Raw genomic sequence first — 23,453 nt, 5'->3', positions numbered from 1 at the left:
ATGCTTAAGTTTAGGAATGATGAATAAAATTAATGTCACTTTGTTGGTTTAACTCCCTCTTTCCTCAAGTCTGTTCTTGCTGCATGCTGCTGGTTTGATGTATAATTTTTTTGCCCTCAGAAATGCTAAGACATATTAAGGAAACTTGGGAACATTTTCTCATTGTTTCCCTTCTTCTTCCTGTCCACTGCCCTACCCCTCACTGGATTTGTATGTAGAAATGTTATGTTTTGTAATACTGTCAGCCAAGAACCTGTTCAGACTTTCCCTTTCTAGGCAGTAGAATACGTTTGACAGCAGCCCTGAGAGTTACAGCCTATGGGAAAGAAAGACCTTTTCACTAAGATTCCTTCTTTATGCACTTGCTATTTAAAAAATTCTGTATGGTTTACATCACATTGATGTTAATCACATTCATGTTAATTTCTTTCTACTCTTAATCCCTTTTAGCAGCTAGGATGAGTTACTTGGCTGGTTGAGTTGGAAATCTGGTGGTAAAAAAGAATGTAATTAAAGACGAGTTTTTGTATTTTTAAAGGAAGGGAATATCTGTAGTGTGTGTGTGTGTGTGTGTGTGTGTGTGTGTGTGTGTGTGTGTGTGAATGTATTCCAGTTTTCCTTAGCCCTTATATTTACATTTGGGAATAGTTTAGATAGATCATTGGTTTACTTTTATGTTTGACTTTATCAGGATAATAATACAGTTCCCTTTAGTTACTTTTCCTTCTCAAAGCATTTTTCTGGCCAGATAATTTAAAGTTTTATAACAACATAGGTTCTTTAGAATGGTTTTTAGAATCTTAACCTTCTCTTGTAAATATTATGAGGAAATTCTCTGGGGGATTTTTGTGTGTCAGGAAAACAAGATATTATGAAATCTTCATTCATTGTTAGGAAAAGAAGTAGTATACTACATTCATGGATCCTCTCCTTGTTAAATGTCTTCTGAAGTCCAGACACTTAGAAGATAAATCGGCAGAATTGGAAACGAAATTAGATTTTGATTATTTGTGCATTTTAAGTCCTTATTTTAAGCTATTCCAAGTGTGTCTTCTTTTCTAAGAGTTTCTCGTAGGTTTTGTGTGTGTGTGTGTGTGTGTCTGTGTATGCCAGATTTTTAATGCCTTATAGTCATTGTGATAGAAATATCATGTACAAATTAATTTGACAAATATTTATAGAGTACCTAATATATGTGTTTTTTTTCCTTTTTATTAATTAATTTATTTAACTTTTAACATTCATTTTAACAAAATTTTGGGTTCCAAATTTTCTCCCCTTTTGTCCCCTCCCCCCCAAACACCAAGCATTCTAATTGCCCCTATGACCAATCTGCTCTCTCTTCCATCATCCCTCTCTGCCCTTGTCTCCATCTTCTCTTTTGTCCTGTAGGGCCAGATAACTTTCTGTACCCCTTTGCCTGTATTTCTTATTTCCTAGTGGCAAGAACATTACTCGACAGTTGTTCCTACCACTTTGAGTTCCAACTTCTTTACCTCCCTCCCTCCCCACCCCTTCCCTTTGGAAGGCAAGCAATTTAATACAGGCCAAATCTGTGTAGTTTTGCAAATGACTTCCATAATAGTTGTGTTGTATAAGACTAACTATATTTCCCTCCATCCTATCCTGTCCCCCATTACTTCTATTCTCTTTTGATCCTGTCCCTCCCCGTGAGTGTCGACCTCAAATTGCTCCCTCCTCCCCATGTCCCCCCATCCATCATCCCCCCCACCCTGTTTATCCCCTTATCCCCCACTTTCCTGTATTGTAAGATAGGTTTTCATACCAAAATGAGTGTGCATTTGATTCCTTCCTTTAGTGGAATGTGATGAGAGTAAGCTTCATGTTTTTCTCTCACCTCCTCTCTTTATCCCTCCACTAATAAGTCTTTTGCTTGCCTCTTTTATGAGAGATAATTTGCCCCATTCCATTTCTCCCTTTCTCCTCCCAATATATTTCTCTCTCACTGCTTGATTTCATTTTTTTAAGATATGAGCCCATCCTCTTCAGTTCCCTCTGTGCACTCTGTCTCTATGTGTGTGTGTGTGTGTGTGTGTGCGCGTGCGTGTGTGTGTGTGTAATCCCACCCAGTACCCAGATACTGAAAAGTTTCAAGAGTTACAAATATTGTCTTTCCATGTAGGAATGTAAACAGTTCAACTTTAGTTAGTCCCTTATGACTTCTCTTTGCTGTTCACTTTTTCCTGGTTCTCTTCATTCTTGTGTTTGAAAGTCAAATTTTCTTTTCAGCTCTGGTCTTTTCATCAAGAATGCTTGAAAGTCCTCTATTTCATTGAAAGACCAATTTTTCCCCTGAAGTATTATACTCAGTTTTGCTGGGTAGGTGATTCTTGGTTTTAGTCCTAGTTCCTTTGACTTCTGGAATATCCTATTCCACGCCCTTCGATCCCTTAATGTAGAAGCTGCTAAATCTTGTGTTATCCTGATTGTATTTCCACAATACTTGAATTGTTTCTTTCTAGCTGCTTGCAATATTTTCTCCTTGACCTGGGAACTCTGGAATTGGGCCACAATGTTCCTAGGAGTTTCTCTTTTTGGATCTCTTTCAGGCAGTGTTCTGTGGATTCCTTGAATATTTATTTTGCCCTCTGGTTCTAGAATCTCAGGGCAGTTTTCCTTGATAATTTCATGAAAGATGATGTCTAGGCTCTTTTTTTGATCAAGGCTTTCAGGTAGTCCCATAATTTTTAAATTGTCTCTCTTGGATCTATTTTCCAGGTCAGTTGTTTTTCCAATGAGATATTTCACATGATCTTCCATTTTTTCATTCTTTTGGTTTTGTTTTGTGATTTCTTGGTTTCTCACAAAGTCATTAGCCTCCATCTGTTCCATTCTAATTTTGAAAGAACTATTTTCTTCAGTGAGCTTTTGAATCTCCTTTTCCATTTGGCTAATTCTGCTTTTGAAAGCATTCTTCTCATTGGCTTTTTGAACCTCATTTGCCAATTGAGTTAGCCTATTTTTCAAGGTGTTATTTTCTTCAGCATTTTTTTGGGTCTCCTTTAGCAGGGAGCTGACCTGCTGTTCATGCTTTGACTGCATGTCTCTCATTTCTCTTCCCAGTTTTTCCTCCACCTCTCTAACTTGATTTTCAAAATCCTTTTTGAGCTCTTCCATGGCCTGAGCCCATTGAGTGGGCTGGGATATAGAAGCCTTGACTTCTGTGTCTTTGCCTGATGGTAGGCATTGTTCTTCCTCATCAGAAAGGAAGGGAGGAAATGCCTGTTCACCAAGAAAGTAACCTTCTATAGTCTTATTTCTTTTCCCTTTTCTGGGCATTTTCCCAGCCAGTGACTTGCCTTCTGAATATTCTCTTCACACCCACTTCGCCTCCTGATCCTCCCAGCCAGTGCTTGGGGTCTGAGATTCAAATGCTGCTTCCCAGCCTCAGGGCTTCTGCAGGGGCAGGGCTGCTATTCAGTGTGAGATTAAGTTTAGGTGCTCAGGTCAGGGCAGGGCCGCCTCACAGGCTCCGTTCCCTCAGGGGGCTTATGCAGAGACCTTCAACAATGGATCCAGGCTCCTGCCTGCTTTCGGAGCCCCTATCTGCTCCCACCTCCGCTTCTGCCTCCTGAGGGGGCCTGAGTTATGGGGGCACCCCACTCCCCTCTTGACCCGCCAAAGAGACCCTCTCACCGACCCCCGTCACCTGTGGGTGGAGGGACCCGCGCGGCTGCTGGAGACTCCGTCCCTGAAGCCTGCTCGGATCTGCTCCTCTCGGTGCCGCGGTTGCGGCAGGGCTGTACTTGGCTCCCAGTCCCTGGCGGGAGAGGTTTGCAGGTCCCTCTGGAACAGAAATCTCCTTCGCTCCAATGTTCTGTGGCCTCTGGTCCTGCAGAATTCGCAGTGAGTTGCTATTTACAGATGTTCTATGGGTTGTGGGTTCAGAGCTATGTGTATGTGCGTCTTTCTATTCCGCCATCTTGGCTCCGCCCGCCCCCCCCCCCCCCCACTACCTAATATATGTAAGACAGTGCTAGCTATTGGAGGACAAAGTGATGTAAAACGTGTGAAGCATTCTTAGACAAGTATAAACAAAGTCCCCTGGGGCTTCATTGGTGGAAGAGTGATCTGGGATAACATTGAGGGAACTAGCATTTGACCTGGGCCTTGAAGGATGAGAAAGGAACACCTTACCACACTGAGAATGAGAGAGGGCTGCATACCAGGCAGAAGGAATAGTGTGAACAAAGGCTGGAGTTAGGAGAAAGCATGGTTCGTGTTGATGGATCTCCAAGGAGAGTTCGGTTTATCTCAAATCTTAGGGAAGGGGGCAGTAGTAGATCATAAAGCTGGAAACAGAGTTGGGGGTAGAAGATGGAATGCTTTGAATAATCATGCTAAGAAGTTAGATTTTATTTGGTAGATCATAGAAGAATTTGAAGACCTTTGTGGAGAGGAATGACATGTTTAGACTTGGACTTGAGGAAGTTAATTAATCTGGCTTCTAGAGATGTATTAGGTAAAATGGAAAAGGGAGAAACCAGAGGCAGCAATACTAGTTATGAAGAAGACTGTCATAAAAGTCCAAATGTTAAGAAGTAAATCATGAAAATTCAAGTTTTTTTGTTTTAATTTTTTAAATTTTATTTTTTTTTAATGTTCTACAATCACTACCATAAAACTTAGATTTTTACCCTCCCACACTTACCTCCCCCTTCCCTCCCCAAGACTTTTTTTTTTTAAGTGATGGGCTCTCAGACATTTAGGTAGAATTGAGAGCACTTGAAAACTTTTTTTTGAGATGTGGAGGTGAAAAGGTTTCAAGATTATGTGCCCAGGATGGTGGTGTGATTTACGTGGAATGGTGGTATTTGAGTGGTAGATGGAAATGGGGAACGTGGGGAACTAGAATTTGGAAGAGAGGTAGGGAGCTGTTGTAGATGTTTGTTGTAGTGGTAGGAGTGGATGAGGAGCAGCTCAGTGGTGCAGTGGATAGAGCATCAGTGCAGGAGTCAAGAGGACCTGAGTTCAAATCTCACCTCAGACACTTGACACTCACTAGCTGTGTGACCTTGGGCAACTCACTTAACCCCAATTGCCTCATCCTGGGTCATTTCCAGTCATCCTGATAAATATCTGGTCACTAGATTCAGATGGCTGTGGAGGAGAAGTGAGGCTGGTGATCTGCACAGCCCTCCCTCACTCAAAACAAAGTCAAGTGCAAGTCATGTCACCATTTCTCTGATGGCGTGGTTGTCTTTGGCAACGAAGGACGAACACACACACACAGCAGTGGATGAGATACACTGACAGGGAGAGTGTAGAGAGATAAAAAGAAAGAATGGTCAGAACTTTGGGAAACACCCACACTTGGGATGGGGGGAGAAGAGAAGCTATCAAAATAGACAGCAGCCAGAGTCAGGTGCAGAGCCATGAAAACCAAGAGTTTCAAGGGAGGGGATGATTAATTATACCAACTGCTTTAAGAAAGTCAAGATGGATTAGAGTTGAGAAAAGGCCAATGAATTTGGCTATTTCTTTGAGTCTTGGTTTGACCTTGCTGTACATGACAAAGACTTTGGAGGCTGAGGATGCCACCGTTCTTCCAATTTCCCAGGTTTGTAATGTTCTTGTTAACCTCAACACTTCACTGTCCCTAATCTCACAGAGCCAGGCTCTTGCTGAGCCTTCCTGTTTCTACCTCCGAAACACCTGTTGTTGTGTTTGTCCTTCATTCTCGAAGAGGACCATGGCATCAAGATGATGACATGACTTGCAGTTGACTTTGATTTGAGCGAGGGAGGGCTGCACAAGGTCACCAGCCTCACTTTCTTCTCCTGTGCCCTTGGAAGCACCGAGCACAATGCCCAAATATCATGTAAGTCAGGTGTAAAGTGCTCTATAGAACAACTTCAGTGTCATAGCATCTTATGTTTGTTACTCTTGCTATATTTTATAATAATTCCTCTTCTGATAACTATTTAGAAAGGAAATAAATGCTTTGGGTTTAAAGTTATATGGTTGGAGTTGGTTAGTAGCAGAACTTTGAAATTTTCTTTATTAGATGTAATGGATAGAGTTTTGAGCTTGGAGTTTGAAAGACTTGCATTCAAGTCTTACCTTTGATCCATAATGGCTCTGTATTTCTGGGCAAGTCTCTATTCTTCTGTGTGCCTGAGGCATTTAAAGATTTGAATGGGATTGAATGAGATACTTTGGTGTAGTTAGATTCTCTATCCTGATAAAGGAAATTTCATCTCCTTCCTTCCCTTCTTGTCTTCATGTAGTTTCTTCCTCACTGATTGATATCCCCTTGTGATAAAGGGTTTAGTTTTATACTTTTACTCAAATTTTTATATTCTTCTGAGTAACTTATAGTACTCTTTTGTGAAAAGCAGCTTAAATAAAATCTCTTTGGTGTCATTCTAGAAAACATTTTGAGTAGGAAAGATGCCTGTAGTGTTCTTGCCATTGTGTAATGAATAATAGGTTGGTACTAAAGTTTTTGAAGAGTTAAGGATTCAGTGATCTCATAATCACTAATTATAATATGGTACTTGTCCATTGTGTCCATTGTGTAAAAGTGTTCAATGTGCTTTACATATATTATTTCATTTGATCAATACCAATTTTGCCTTCCTCATATCATAATTCATCCCTTTTTCATGTGCCAATTCCTTTACCATTTTTTCAGTTATTTCCTCCCACTGCTTAGAGTGGATTTTTTTTACTTCTAAGATCGTTGGATCTGACCCAGTTATTTATATTGAGTAGAAATATTAAGGAACTAAGTTGAAAACAATGTTTTTATGGAGTTGGTGAGCTAATGTGTAAGTAGTTTCTTTTTTTGAAAAAATGGCCAGGTTGAGGGTAACCAAGGATTCTCAGACCCATTGGTGAGTTAGGGGGGTGTCTACCCCAAGCATGTGAAGACTTCATCTGGTGGAAGGGGCAAGTGAGAACAATTTGTTCCAAAGGCCATGAAGGCAGATGAAGCAGGCGATGTGAAGCGCTTCGAGCTTGGTTAGACACCAAAGATGCCAAGGTCATCCACTGCATCCTGAGCAATTGTCAGCCATCTTGACTCTGTCCTGCCACTGGACTATGATGACTCTGGAGGAGTGAGTGAGGCTGATGACTTCGTGCAACTCTGCCTCACTTAGATCCAGTTTATACACAAATCAAAAGATGTTACCCATACCATTTCATTATTATGCCTCAAAGTCCTGTGGCGACAGGCAAGTGATGAAGCAGCAGGTATGAATATGCTGGGAGCTGTAGTCACAACCCTGCACACAGGTGGCCCAGGCCATAGGGTCGTTTCTCACTGGAAGTAGCAGTGGGACTTGGCAGGCCCTGGGTGTCTGAGCTGCCTTTTAAGGATCGCATTGCTCATCTCCTGGTGTGAGGAAGGGGGCTAAAAAGGTGTCTTAAGCATTGTCTGCTTACCCAACCCTGGCCTGATTAGCATGGCAGGCGGGGAATCCCCACTACGCGGTCAAAACACAAAAATCCACCCCAAATATTCACACGGACTATCTGTGCCCATCCTGTGGTAGAGCATTCCAAGCTCGTATTGGTCTGATCAGCCGCAGTTGGACACATTGAAATTTCACTCTATCATGGTGATGTCATTTTGGTCCTCTTTGAAGATGAAGGACAACAACCAGTTCCTTTTTTTGAAAAAATGGCCAAGTACCTTCCTCAGGGATTCAGAAACACTGTAAAAGTTGAAACCAGGCTCATTTTTCCACCTGATATATGAGTAAAAGGAATAATTAAATGTCGTTTTTGCAGAGTAAAAATGAAGATTTTTTCCACCCTAAAGATAGGAAAACTGTTAACAGTTCCACAGATCTCTTTTGTGAACTGACTTTATGTTTCTTGTTTGGCATATGCCTATTGGATTGGATTGGATGTACCTATTTATGAGAATATGCAGCAATATGCCTAGTTTTTATTCTTCAAGGTTTGAAAAAAAAATTTTTTAACCTTCTTTGATGCTTGGTCCACCCCAGCTCAATACCATATTCTAGCTTCATATGTAAGAATACAGATCTAATAAAATAGTATTGTGAGGGACAAAGAACACTCAGCATCTTTGTAGCATTGTGGAGTCAGGTGACCTGAGCTACGGTCCTGGCTTTGCCACAAACAAACTCTGTTACCTTAATGAAATTACTTACCTTCTCTGGGCCTTACTTTCCTCACTTGTACCATCAGTTTTGGACTAGATTACCTTTAAAACCCCTTTCTACTCTAAAAATTTATAGGACTATATTTAGAAATGTGCTACTTTTTGCTAAGTAGTATAGTTTTCTATTATCAGGTCATTTGATGAACCCTTTGTGAGAAGTATGGATCAAACCTAGTAATTCCTCTTCCATTAAGATGTTTTCCCAAGCCAGCTGTATGTAGGGTACACTTAAAAGTTCCAGGGTTTTTGCAGAGCCTTTTGGAAGGAAGGGCAAAATGGCTTTCACCTTTCCCTTTATATTTAGAGGGTCATGTAAATTTTTTTCAGCTGGAACAACTGTAAGGCACTGAGGTTTCTTTCTGCTTATCTTAACAGTTGGAGCATAAATTCTTACTTAAACCGGGCTGTTCAAAGAAGTTCTTTGTTGCTGACAATTACAGTCTGGCAGAGTGGTTTCATATTCTTTTAGAATTCAGATGCCTGATCGCTCTCCCTTTGTGGGCACTGATACTTTATTTGTTTCTGCCACAGAGTTTGGAGCTCTGGGGACTGCTTTCACTCTGTAGTATGTCATGCACAATTTAAACTTTTGTTTTTCTTCCTCTCACACTTTAAGTTTTTAAATAATGTCAAATAGAAAAGTGTTTTTCAGCAAGGTAGTATGTCCATGGAGCTGAACACCTGGGCAAATATTTTTTTCCTTCCTAATTGATTCACTCTTCCACTCCCCATGTCTCTCATGCGCCTTCCTCAGTACCCTTCCTCCACAATCTTAGCTGAGGATCTCAATGCATACTTCACCCAAAAAAACTAAGACCAGTGCTCATCTTCAGGTTTTTGTGACATTGCTCTTTCCTGGTTCTTCAGCCATGTCATGCTTATTAACTGTGAGGATCACTCCAGTCTCTGTCCTGGACCCTCTTTTCTTTTTACTATTTTTTCTCCTTTGGTGATTTCATTAGTTCTCATGGATTGAATTACCATTTCTGTGCAGATAGATTTTCAAATTCAGATAACCAGCCTTAGTCTCTCTGCTGAGCCTCCAGTCTTACAACATCACCTATTGTTTGGACATTTCTAATTAAATGTCCAGTAGGCATCTCAAACTCGTGTCCAAAATGAAGCTCATTATTTCCACTGCCCCCTACCCACCACCATGCTTCTGGTCACTCAGGATCGAAACCTTGATGTAATCCTCTTCTCATTCTCCACCTGACTGACAGTTGCCAAATCTCATTTCTTTCTTCATAGTATCTCTCTTATATACCCCTTCTTTCTACTTGTATGGCCACAACTTTATTACAGGCCCTCTTCACCCTTTCCTAGACTGTTACAGTTAGCTCCTAAGTGATCTCCCTGACTCAAGTCTTTGCCCACTCCGATGCATCTTTCACTTAAATGATAAGATGGTTTTTCAAACGTGTGGGTTGTAACAAAGAAAGACAGTTGAACAAAAACAGTTGAAGTATGTTGCACTTGATGTGGATCATTTTGTATCATACTTTTTCACGTTCCCTTGTCTTTGTAGTTCTATCAGGACCTAACTCAGTGTTCTGTGTGCAATAGGTAGTTAACAAGTGTTTGTTCAGTTGAACAAACTAGTTTCTGATTTAATACTATAATTTATAATTTAATACTATAATAGTTTAATACTATAAGCTTGAGCTAGTGAGTTAACTAGCATTTATTAAATGCCTACTGTGTTCTTTTTGTGGTGGCAAAGAATAGAATGGTGAAGAACTGAAGAGGTTATGGTGCAGAAATGCACTGGGATCCCTTGTGCTGGAGGGAGGGATGGAGGGCGAGGTTTCAGAGAGACCTGGGAGGATGTGTGTGAAGTGAGCAGGATTTATACAGTGTTATAGATTCTATAAAGATAATTAACAATATTATACTATTATAAATATACAATATTATAAAGATAATCAACTTTGAAAGATTTAGGAACTCTAATCAGTATAATGATCAGTCACAATTCCAAAGGACTTATGGTGAAACTTGCTTTTCACTTCCAAATAGAGCACTGATAGACTCAGTGCATCTTAAGGTATCTTTTCTCCTCCATACCTCCCTCTTTTTCTCCCTTCCTCCCTTCCTCCTTTCCTCCCTTCCTCCCTTCCTCCCTCCCTTCCTTCCTTCCTTCCTTCTGTCCTGTTGGGAATACAAAGACAGGCAAAAAAACCCCAACACCCCAGGCCCTGCTTCCAAGATGCTCATAGTCTAATGGGAAAAGTATTACGTAAATAGCTATGTACAAATAAGATATATGCAAGATAAAATGGAGATAAAACAACGGAAAGGAGGCACTAAGAATCCAGAAGACTGGAAAAGGTTTCTTGCAGTATGTGGGACTTTAGTTGAAGCTTGAAGGAAGCCAGGAGGCAGAGATGAGAAGGGAGAACATTTTAGGGATTGGGACAGCCGGTGAAAACCCTTAAATTTGGGAAATGATATGTTGTATGGGAACAAGGAAGTCAGGGTTACTGGAATGCAGGATACATGGAAGGGAGTAAGGTGTAAGAAGACTGGAAAGGAGAATTTACTATTTGACAACTGAGAAAACTGGAAAGTAGTCTGGCAGAAACTTATCTTACACCATATACTAAGATAAGCTCGATGGATACATGATTTAGGCATAAAAAAATGACATAAGCAAATCAGTGAAGCATAGAAAAAAATCACCTGTTAGATGGCTAAGGGAAGAGTTCATGATCAAATTAGAGATAGAGACATGCATAGGAAATAAAATGGACAATTTCAGTTATGTAAAAGTAAAAACTTTTTGCAGAAATAAAACCAATTCAACTAAAATTAGAAGAAAAACAGAAAAATGGGTAGTGTTGGGGGGGGGGTGGCTCAGAAGAAATCTTTGTAGCAAGTTTCTCTGATAAGACCCCCATGGGTAACTTTGGAGAGGGCAGTTTGAGTTGAGTGAGAAGAAAGGAAGTGGAGGCACCTGTTGCTCTCCGCCTTCTCACAAAGGGGAGGAGACATTCAGGACAATAGCTAGTGGGGATGGATAAAGGAAATAAGGGATTTCTGAGGAGGGGACAAAATGTGTGGGATCAGTGGGAAAGCAGTCTGCCGACCAGGAAAAATTGAAGGTTAATGGAAGAGAGCAGGAAGGAGAGTAGGAACAAGCTGAGGAAATGGGGTCCCTTGGCGAGGAGAAGGAGGAAATAGGACGGAAGGCATCAGAATGGTGAGAGATGAGGAGAAGCACAGATGACAAATAAGAGGAGCTGAATTTTTTTCAGTGAAAAAAAGGGCCAAGTTCTCAGCTGAGAGTGTAGTGGTGCAAAGGGAGCTGTAAGAGCTTTGAAAAGTAATGAGAAGGTTTCGAAAGGATCTGTGGTGAGTGGGATGAGGCAGGGAGATCTAAAAGCATCCCTTGCTTTGTTGAGGGCCAGTTAAGATTATGTGGTATAAACTTTTAGTGGGTCCAGTGTACACAGTACTTTGTTTTTCTTCATCTTTGTTCCGTGGTACATGAGTAGGAGGAAAGGAAGTAGATGATGGGAGTGACCCAAGCAAGCTTGAGGTTTGGAATGTAAAAAGGCAAGGGGCTCTCTGAAGAGGACAATATTGAGTTGAACTGATTCACCAAGGGTCAAGATGGGAAAGGGAACAGAGTGTAGTCAGTGCAAGGTTATAGCCTGGAAAGAAGTGTAGGTATTAGAGGTCAGGATGAGGATGAACAGGAATCGTAAGGCAGAAAGAGGTGGAATTGACAACAGATTATGAGTAGTTAAGATCTGTTTTATATATATATTCAATTATATGTATTATATATATCAAATACCATGTGTAAATAAATATAATATTTAATAAATAAGTAGTAATGTAATAATATATAATAAATGAACATAATATATAAATACATAAGATATTTTATAAATATACTTTGAAAGGCTGTTATAAATTGACTGGCCAGTTAAAGCTATGTTAGTGGTACTGAGTTCTATTTAGAATTTATCACTATTTCAATTAAGGAAACAATTTTTCCAGCTTTTAGTTTTTGTCATTTTCATATTGATCCTCTTAGAACAAATATTGGCTAGTCCATTGACTTGGTACTTTATTCTTTTCCTTTATTCTTTATCCTTTGTACTTTATTCTTTTTTTCCCCTAATTTATTTTTATTTATTTTCAATTTTCAACAGTTAGTTCCATAAGTTTTAAATTTTCTCCCATCTCCCTCCCCAAGATGGCATGCAATCTTACATGAGCTGTACACATGCGTTCTTATTAAACACGTTTTCATGTTAGTTTTGTGGCATAGCAGAATTAAAATGAATGGAAGAAAGTAGGAGTAAAACTAAACAAAACAGCTTCGTTTGGATGTAGATGGCATTTTGCATCTTGAGTCATTTGAAAATGTTTCAGGTCTTGTTTTGCTGTGGAGGACTGACTATCAAAAACAGTCCTTGCACACTGTGACTGTCACTGTGTATGTTTTTCTCCTGGTTCTCCTCACTGCACTCAGCATCAGTTCATATAAGTCTATCCAGGTCTTTCTGAAGTTTACCTTTTCATCATTTCTTATAGCACAGTAGTCTTCCATTACATTCTTATACCACAACTTGCTCAGCAATTCCTCATTTAATGGGCATTCCCTCAATTTCTAGTTGTTGGCCACCACTAAAAGAGCTGCTATGCATGTGGGACGTTTTCCCATTTTTATGATCTCTTTGGGATACAGCCCCAGAAGCGGTATTGCTGGGTCAAAGGGTATGCACATTTTTGTAGCCCTTTGGACATAGTTCTAAATTGCTCTCCAGAATGGTTGGATCAGCTCACAGCTCCACCAACAATGAATTAGTGTTCCATCTCTCCCACATCTTCTCCCAACATTTATCATTTTGCTGTTTTGTGTACTTTATTCTTTCCAGGAATCCAATTTGATGTTTATTCAGACTTGGTGAACTGAGTCTATTAAGTAAAAAATTTTATCCTTTTAGAATACTTAATAAAAATAAATGTTAGTGGTTTTGTTAGGTCAGTAAAAAGGACATTGTATGATCAGTCAGTACCAATCCCTTATCTTCCTGTAAGGTCATTTAATCTATCCTGTGCCCTTATGAAGTAGTAGGTAGGGCTGATGTTATTATTCCTGTATTATAGATGAGGAACTGAGACCTAGAGAGGTGAAATTACTTGCTTCAGGTTAAATGGCAGTCATCTTGAATTTTTTACATACTATAATACTTATTTCCGTGTGATAGTAGACTGATTTGGGGTGCTTGCAATCCTTTTAAATTTATTCTGGCTATAATTATCTTAGTATTTTAGATTAAAATTAAAATTAAATGTGAAAGCTCATCATATCTGTAGATAGTCTTAACAGGATCTACTGTGAAGGCTAGTTTTTACTTCATTATGTAATATTACTATTTGTAATTTTTATCCATTAGCCTTTTTCCTATACTAAATACTAGCTATAGTAGACACATTGCTCTGTATTTAATGTAATTTTTGTTTTAAATTCCCTATTTCAGCAAACAAAGTAAAATTAAAGAAGTGGAGCAGAATCTAATATAGTTCAACTGAAGTAAAAAGGGCAGTGTCCTGAGTATAGAGCTGGGTCAAATACATAAAAATAAAAGTCATTCTCTAATTGATAAATGTTCAATGAATATAAACAGGCAGTTGTGAAAAGAAGAAATCATAGTTATGTATAGTTAACATGAAGAAATGCTCCAAATCACTATTGATTAGAGAAACGCAAATTAAAACAACTCTGAGGTATCACCTCACACCTATTAGAAATGACAGATGTTGGAGGAGATGAGGGAAAAACAAGTACACGAATGAACTGCTGCTGGTGGAACAGTGAGTGTTCTGGAGAACAATCTGGAACTGTACCCAAAGGGCTGTAGAGCTGTGCATGCCCTTTGACTCAGCAATATTGCTACTAGGTTTGCACTCCAAAGAGATAAAAGGAAAAGGAGCGATGTGTGCAAAAATAATAATGGTGACTTTTTGTGGTGGCAAAGAATTGGAAATTAAGGGCATGCATGTTAATTAGGGATGGCAGAACAAGTTGTGACATATGATTATGACAGAATGCAATTGTGCTGTAAGAAACAATGAGGGGTGTGGTTTCAGGAAACTTGGGAAGACTTTTTGAACTGATGCAGAGTGAAATGAGATGCTTGTGCGTAGTAAGTAATAGCAGTATTGTAATGAAGATCACCTGTGAAAAGCTTGGCTCCTCTGAGCAGTACAGTGGTCCAAGACAGTTTGGAAGGACTAATGATGATAAACAAGGGACTGCCTCCAGAGAGAACTGATGAAATCGGAGTTCAAATTGAAGTGTAATTTTCTTGCTTTTTTTCCTTGCTTTTTTTAATATGGCTAATATGGAAAGATGTTCTGCATGTTTACACATGTATAATTGATATCATATTCCTTGCCTTCTCAAGTGGTTGGAGAGGTGGTAGGGAAGGAGAGGATTTGGAACTCAAAATTTGGAAAGAAAAAAAAGCCAAAATAAATAATAAATTAAAATGTTTTAAAAAAATTCCTTACATCAGCCACTTAAGTGCTATAGGCACCAAATAATTTCTAGCCATCTCCTTGTCTTTTCTCTGAATATTATTCATCTCACTTATCCTTGTGGTGATTTTAGGCTTGAAAGTGTAGACTGTCCCAGAAAAGCGTTAGCTTCTTTCTGTTTCAGGGACAGACTTCTGAGAAGCAGCAAAACCATTTTCTTCCAGTCCTCATTGAAATTGCTAGGACTTGACATCTATTTGAGTACTTAGGAATGCTGCACTCTGTTCTTTCTTAGCAGTTACCTCATCGCGGTGCCTTCGGACTTGTCACAAGGGCATTTTGTGACCATTGTCTGGTTTAAATGTGTAAAATCAGGTACTAGATGGAATATTCTGTACCAGAGGAATATTAGCATATTAATATGTAATATTATTAATGTCCATTATAACAATTTATAATTAATATATTAACATGACTTCCCTTAAATCCAAAGGAGTAACATGTTTCCCAAATTATATTATTATATAAAATATGATCTATTTTATGTTATATATTATAATTATTAAGTATATTCATATATGACTTACCTTAAATTCAAAGGAGTAACATCTTCCCCAAATAGTTAAACTATATAGCAGTAACAGATTAGATTTTTTTCTTCTTTGGCTTAAGTTTTAAATAGCTTTTAAATATCACACTAAATGTTATCAGTTTTTTAGGCTGTTACTTAATCAGAAAGTTGATTTACTGAGGTGTTTGGAGCTTATTAAACTTTGGATTAATAAAAAAGTAACATCTGATTTCATAGTCATATCCATGCAACATTTTTTCCCCAGCTAAATCCATGCTCCTTTTATTTTGATGCTATCACACCATTCTTTTACTCTGTACTGATTTTCTACCTCAAAAGATAGCTTAGCATAGTGCTGCTTCTGTAAAACAGTACTCCCCCCATCCTAATTGAGATTCTGCCTTCTGTTATGTTTCCCTAAAACCTCCAATTTTTCTTGTATTTTGAAATGCTGAATTTTATATTTTTTAAGAATTGTGTGTTTTACATGTTCAGTATTTTTACTATTTTTTTTTCCATTTGTGAATTTGATAAGGCAAGTGGCTTGTGGCACATGTAGGGGATCTATTATTGATATTTCCTTAAAATAACTATTTAAAATTTTTATTTTTGCTAAAAACACTTTTACATTAGCCTAAGGAACAATTAAATGTGCAAATAGTTTTATATATGAATGAAGAACCAGGTTTCTTCTTCTGAAATAGGTGGTGTACCCAAGCAGAGAAGATGAACATTATGCTCCCACTGCAACCAAGAGCCTAGTTTGGCAGAGCCTTGACTGAGCCGTAAGGAAACTGCTTTATGTTCTACCTTAATTTGTAGCCTGGAAGGAACTTGCTCCCAGCAATTCTAACTCAATGACTGAATATTTGCTGCTGCTATGAAATACTCACTTGAATGGAAGTGGTAATTGAAAATTTTTCCTGTGGCATTGTGGTTTTTGGCAGGAGTGATTTTTTTTCTAAGCAGTTTCTGAGGATTTGAAGATTATGAAATCTTCCAATACTAGAATTCTTTTACCTGGTGCATAGATAGTGAGATATGTTATAATTAAGAATAATCAAATTAAAACAGTGTTAATGACAATAACAACAACTGGCATTTATACAGAGCTTACTCAAGGGTTGCAGAGTGCTTTACAACTGTTATCTCATTTTATCCTCACACAACCTTGGGAGGAGGCTGCTGTTACTATGCTCATATGTTTGCAAACAATGCAGTGATTTGCTCAGGATCATACAGCCAGTAAATATTTGAGATCACATTTGAACTCAGGTCTTCTTTGCTGAAGATCCAGCACTCTGTATCCCTTGTGCCTCCTAGCTGCCTGCATTATCCCTCAGGACTGTATGAATTTTTTTTGTTTTGAGGAGTTTATGAATACTTTTTTATTGTGGGTTTAATTATCTTTTGTTATTTTTTTCTAGCTCTATAAAATAGTTCTTTGATAATTTGGTTAGTATGGCACTGAATAAATAAATTAAAATTCTCTTCTTTATGCAGAAGACTACATCTGGTATATACAGCTCTGATCTCTATCTGGAGTTGCAGTCCTATGTCACAAGCTGGCTGGATTATTGAAGTAACCTTCTAAATGGGCTGCCTAAATCTCCTCCCTTTTCAGTCCATCCTCTACATAGCTGCCAGTGTGATGTTCCCAAAACACATATCTGACCATGTTACCCTCAAGAAATTCTAGTGGCTCCCTGTTGCCTCTAGGATCCAATGCAGACCTTCACAGTCTGGTTCAGACCCACCTTTCTATAGTTACTACACTTTCCTCGTCTTCACATTGTGGGTTGCCCTGCTACACTGTCTTTCTGCTGTTCTTCCTTCCTCTTTCTTTCCCCTGTCCTCCCATTGACCACAAGGACCACCTGGACCTAGAGTAAGGAGGATCTGAGTTCAAATTTGGTCTTAGACACCAGCTGTGTGATCCATAACTTCCTTTTGCCTCAGTTTCCTCAACTGTAAAATAGTGACAACAGCCACCTGCTTTGTAGGGTTATTGTGATAATCAAATGAGATCTTTAAGTGCTTAACACAGTGTTAGTCCTTTCAGTCATATCTGACCCTTCATGACCCCTCTTTGGGTTTTTTTGGCAAAGATCCTGGAGTGGTATGATCCCTCTTTGGGTTTTTTTGGCAAAGATCCTGGAGTGGTATGATCCCTCTTTGGGTTTTTTTGGCAAAGATCCTGGAGTGGTTTGGCATTTCTTTCTCCAGTTCATTTTACAGATGGGAAAACTGAAGTGAACAGGATTAAGTGACTTGCCCAGGGTCACATAGTTATTGGTAAGTGTGTGGGTCTTCTACTGTACCACCAAGCTACCCCAATTAGTCTGTAATAGGTGCTGTATAAATGCTTATTCCTTGCTTCTTTTCCCACCTTCTTCTGCTGCATCTCTCTATTATCTTTTAATTGCCTTGAATTTACTTACGTGGACATATTGTTTCTCCTCGTAGAATGTAAACTCCCTATTGCTTTTTTTTTCCATCTTGGCACTTAAAACATCATAGATTCTCATTGGGGCCACATCACTGGGAGTTGTGGGGAAGAGCAGTATCTGGGGGCCTGAGTGAATTAATGGGTGATACTTGGGAAGATTAGAAGTAGTTATAAAATTGCCATCTGGATTGAGTTCAGTTTCCTTGGCATAGAGGAATGCTTTTAAATTGTCTATTTGTCATCGAGCAAGCCTACAAGTTTTGGGAGTTCTTCAGTGAATCTAATGCTGGACTTCTTGGCCTTCTAGTGTTCAGGAGGAAAATATAAAAAAAATATCATATTTATATATATATTCATATCACATATTTATTTTTTATATATCAGAGTGACTAAATAAGGATACTATAGCTATTCAGTTATTTCATTCTGTTTTTCATAAGAACTGTTTATATAAAAATGAGGCAAAGGTTAAAATTGGATAAGCTTTAAGTTTGTGGCAGTTATTTCTGTCTTCTGTATGTGAATTAGCATTGATTGAATCTAGTTAATGGTTAAAATGGTTAGATAGCAATTACTGTGAAAAAAAATTGGGGTTTTAGTAGACTGCAAAGTCAGTATGAATAAGCAGTGTGATGTAGCAGTGAAAAAAGCTCTTGCTTTTTGGACCTTATTAAGAGAGGAATAGTTCCCATTAGTCCTACTGGGCTGGGACCTTATCAGACCACATTTAGAGTATTTCATCTGGTTCTGTATGCTGTAGTTTAAAAAGGATATTGATAAACTGGAGAGTGCAGAGAAAGGCAGCTGAAATTATGAAGGGACTTGAGTCTTTCTCATATCAAGATTGATAGAAAAAATGGAATGCTCAGGATATAATACTGTGTTCAGATACTTGAGAGGCTGTCATGGGGAAGAGAAATTAGACCTATTACTTTGGCTTGATGCAGAATCAGGAGCAGCGGGTAGAAGCGCAAAGAAATCAGTTTAGGCTAGACGTCAGGACGAACTTCCTAGCAATCAGAGCTGTACAGAAGGAGAATGGGCGCCTGCCCCAAGAGGCATGTTCCTCTTGCTAATCAGAGACTGGATAACTGTTTGTTGAATATGTCACTGTAGGGATTTCTTTCGTGTTTAAGTTGGACTAAGATGGACACTGAGGTCCTTTACAATTCTCAAATTATGTTATGTGATTTTTTTTTTAACCAGACTTGTGATTTCATTGATGGAGGGAACTTTCTATAAAGAAACTCCCTCTACCAGTGATTGAAAGGAAGGAAGCATTGAGAAATTAAATGACTTGCCCAAGGTCACCCAGCCCTGTGTATGTTAGAGGATGAACTTGATATCGTGTCCTCCAGATTTTGAGTGGTAAATCTTATTATTGTTCCATTTGAACAAAGCTTCATTTGAAAACATGGATGTGAAATTGTAAGGGAAATACTTCAATAATGTGGATATTATTAATCCTATCTTTAGAAATACTAGTCAGTTTGAAAATGAGTCTTCAGTGTTGTATGTGTGTCTCCAGTGGCTTGTGGGTAAGAGGTGTTTCAGAGGCTGAAGCAGATCAGAGATCATGCCTTCTGTCTTTGGGGAAAAAAAAGACATAGATACTTCTCTAACTTGTGACTTCTGGAAAGAGGATTAAATATGAATGAGTCCTTGCCGAGAAATAGGCTATTATAAAAATGGAGTCATTGCTTCACTTTGTGCATATACTTTCTCAAGTATCACTTGAAAAGAAAGTCTCAGGCAACATGCATCTCCATTAAATTAGATTTCTCTTGTCTTTCTAGGGCAGGGCTTCTTAATCTTTTTTTGAATTATAGACCCCTTTGGCAGTCTGAAATCTGTAGACGCTTCAGAATGATATTTTTAAATGCATAAAATATAATATAGGATTGCAAAGGGAACCAGTGATGTTGAAATAAAGTTATCAAAATACTAAAAAAAAAAACCAAACCTCATAGACCACAGGCTGAGAATCCCCTGTATTCCAGGGAAACTTATATCCTACTTCAAAAATTGAATAATATTCATAAAATTATAGAATTTTAGAACTTGAAGAAGCCTTAGAAATAAAATGACCTAGTGTTGTTTTTTAATTTTCCAGATTAAGAAATAGCCCTGAAAGTATAATGTGATTTTTTTCAAGGTTACACAGATAATTATGTGAAGGGTAAGAGATAAGGTGGTGTCCAGATTTCCCTATTCCTACCTAGTCTAGGATTTTTTCTAACAGACTGTTGCCCTTTGTTAGTTTTTGTTGTCATTTTGGCACTAAATCCTGGCAGGTTGAACTCAATGCAGATACGTAGACTTTAAGGGATATAGCTTTCTTTGTCTCCTTTTTATGTTTAGAAAATAAAGTAGTATTCCCCATTTTGCAGGTTATGAGAAATGTACCTTAGTGAGACTAAGGTACGACGAATGTGATTCAGTGATTTGTCTAAGGTGATAAGTGAATAGGATGGCAACATAATGCCAAGTTTGTTGATGCCAGAAGACACTGAGCTTGTTAGAGAGTCTGATCTTATCAAGTTTGGGTCTTGTCTGCACTGAGAGCAAAGTCATCTCTGGAAAAGCTAGAGCCACAGTAGCTCTTCCTCCCTACAAATTGCTTGGGGATCTCTCTGCCTTTTGATTTGTTGGTCTTGTACTTGAAATCCTAAGTAGCAGCCAAAGAGATTTTGCATTTTAAGTCATGACTGGTTGGCTTCTGTAAAGAGGACCAAAATCCCAGAAAGTAAATTGGTTGTGAAAATTAAAAAAACGGTTTTTCTTTTCCTTTTCATTGTCATAACTTGTAATTCCTATTGTAGTTTGGTTGAGGAGCTTTGAATTTAGCTAAAACATTTAATTTTTTTAAAAGGTGTTCTAAAAATTAGCTTCTTTACATTTACTAGTAATACTTGTCCTTTTGGTTTTTCCCTTGCTAGGAAAAAAATGCCTTCACCTAACTTAACAACTTAATGCCTTCCCTTAACAACTTAAGTTGTTTTCTAACACACACACGTATATACATACATACATACATATATATATATATATATATATTCTCAATATGAAGTGCTTTTCTTTAAAATTCATTTGCTTAGCAGTTTAGGCCAAATGATTTCAAAGGCCCTAGTGAAACTCTGATGCTTTTGCCTCAACTTTGTTGTTCTGCTATGTACTGGGCATTGATATAGAAATAGTCAAATCAGTTTTCTAATTTGGTTAGACACAACCATCTGAAATATAAGCTTTACTTGGATTTTTTAATAAACTTATTTCATTACATATTTCCCAATTAAACATAACATTTTTTTAACAATCTTTTAAAAAATTTTTTTTGAGTTCCAAATTTTCTCCCTTTCTCTCATTACTCCCTCCTCCTTGAGAAGACAAACACTTTGATTTAGATTTTACATGTGAGGTCAATACCAAACATATTTCAGTATTAGCTGTGTTGCAAAAGAAAACACAAACAAAACAATAAAAATGAGGAAAGGTAAAAAAGTATGCTTTAGTGTACATTCAGAATTCATCAGTTCTCTGAAGTGGAAGCATTTTTCAGCATCCATTCTTTGGAATTGTCTTGGATTGTCTTTATCAGGGTAGCTAAAGTCACAACATTTTCAGCCATTTAGGACTAACAATAGACTCTCAGTTCTCACCCTGTGCTGACTTGCAAACCTGGCAATCCTAGGAGGAAAAAACCCCCAAACCCTGATATGATAAGTATCACCTCATTTTTTAGCAAAGATATAATGCCCCAGACCTGTGATGAGGTCTTGTGTTGCTATTGGGACTTTTTCAAAATATTTGCTCAATAAACATAAAACCAAATTGTCAATAGAGGAGTGAAGGAATACCTGAAACCTAAGGATTTAGAAATTCGGAAGTTATTGTCTAGGATAGGGTGTGAGAACCCTTGAAGACAAAGATGACATCTTTTTTCATTTTACATTCTTCCTAGTTTTTTAATCCATCATGTTTTCTAAGTCTTTGTGGGGACAACTAAGTAAGAAAGGGAGTATGAAATCTAATTTTGACACAATATACAGAGCACTAAGTTGAATAATAGTTATTTTTGGTTTCTTCTCTGCTTACCTGTTATCTAGATAGACAGTATAGACAGTGGTACTTTCATACGATGTGTGAAAATTTTCCGCATATCATCAGGAACAGTTTCAGGTCTAGGTGGAGAGTTTTTCTTCCTTCTGGAATACAGAGTATGTAACTTGGAAACAGAACCACTCCTAAATTCTGTTTTATGACTTCACTGTCATGATCTCAAAACCAGCTGGAGAAGCTGCTAGGTTTGCCCAAGCTTCTGGCAAGATGTACTACTGAGGCGAGGCCTGACTCAGTTCTGGGGACAACATGAGGTACCTGGTCTCCTCCCATCACCAGACTCAGTTGATCTTTCTACAGCCTCCATAGATAAGAGTACAATAATTGTTTGAGGTCAGATCCACCATATTCTCCTTAGAAGGAACATATTTTACTAAGGAAGTGCTTATTTTTTAATGACCTCTTAGAGAAGACAGAAATTCATTTTGACTTTAACAATAAATCAACAGAAATGTGTCAGCTGGGCTTTTGGGTATATAGCAGTTCTAACTATTAATTCTGTTCCTGTTTCCCTTTAGTTTACTGTCAATTTCTAAAGAAATCTAATATTTTACTTTGAAATATGGATTGCACATGTTAAGAGAGTTAGATGGCACCTACTGTTTTGGGTGAATCCCCTTTGGAGGATTTGCAGGAGGAAGTGGACAGATTGTGATCTGCATTGTTGTAGGGACTGAATATCCACATCACTAAGATCATAGATAAATTCAAATGTAACAACAGCATATCAGCAATAAGGTTCCTAGTGTTATGGTAACAAAAGGTACAACTGGTTATCGGTGGAACAAATTTTTGAGGTCCAAAGGTCCAAAAATACTCATTTAAAAATTATCATTTATTTTTAAATCTGTTGTTTTGCTTAGTGTACCTATTTAATTGGAATCAAAAGTGCAGGTTCATGTTGTCAGAATCCAGTATTCTATTCTCACCAAAGGATGTTTATTTACCCTGTAAATCTGGAGACTGAACTGTCCTGGGTTTGTCTGTGTGAGCTTGTGCTAGGAGAACGTATGGCAGGTGGCATGTGGTGATGATGACAGTAAAAAGGGGACCTCTTCTCACAAGGACTCATGGAAGTAGATCTGAGTTTTGGTCACATTCCGCATATACTTCATTTTCAGAGAGCTGTATTCTTGAATGATGGTACTGTTAATAACTTTATTTTCTGAAGTACAGTCTCAGCTTCTGCTGCGTTACAGACCTTTTCTCTTCTCCTTAGTTATCAATACTCTTCCTTCTCCTTAAATCACTTTGTATTTATTTTGCATGTGCTCTGTATTCGGTTGTTTATTTACATGTTGTATCCCCCAGTAAAAACGTAAGTTCTGGTGAAGGATATTGGCAGAGAAAAAGCCCAGGTCCAACTTAAAGCTATAAAACATGACAGTCCTAGGGCAGAGGTACCTGCCAGAATGACTATTTCTGTCCCAGTCTTTTATACTCTGAAAATCTGAAAGTTTTGATATATTATTTATTTCCTGAACTGTGTATTTGAACTGCCAATTATATTACAGGTGGGGCTCTTGCATTACTGTGTTGTCGGATTTGGGGCAAGCTTGGTTTTCTTCCTCTGAGGCTTTAGGCGTGACATTGTTCGAGAAAACAGATTTTTTCCTTTGCATGATTCTGAACGCTACAACTTTTGATTAAACATG

General features: G+C 38.2%; 1 protein-coding gene across 18 annotated transcripts in view; it reads left to right on the top strand.

Moving 5' to 3' along the window:
- Positions 1–23,453, top strand: part of CLIP1 (CAP-Gly domain containing linker protein 1) — a 143,792-nt gene that overhangs the window by 5,221 nt on the left and 115,118 nt on the right. For 2 of the 18 annotated variants that reach the window (XM_072600570.1, XM_072600563.1), the window contains exons 1-2: positions 14,309–14,478; positions 15,935–16,015. The exons of 15 other annotated variants lie outside the window; for them this stretch is intronic. The gene's annotated coding sequence lies outside the window, so the exon portion shown is untranslated. Of the gene's footprint in view, positions 1–14,302; positions 14,479–15,934; positions 16,016–23,453 lie in introns of those variants that run through there. One more of the 18 variants, XM_072600564.1, reaches the window with a different exon arrangement.

Source organism: Notamacropus eugenii, chromosome 4, assembly GCF_028372415.1.
Source record: "Notamacropus eugenii isolate mMacEug1 chromosome 4, mMacEug1.pri_v2, whole genome shotgun sequence".
Lineage (NCBI taxonomy): Eukaryota > Metazoa > Chordata > Mammalia > Diprotodontia > Macropodidae > Notamacropus > Notamacropus eugenii.
The sequence above is the reverse complement of the archived record's forward strand: the minus strand, read 5'-3'. Positions and strand labels throughout refer to the sequence as shown.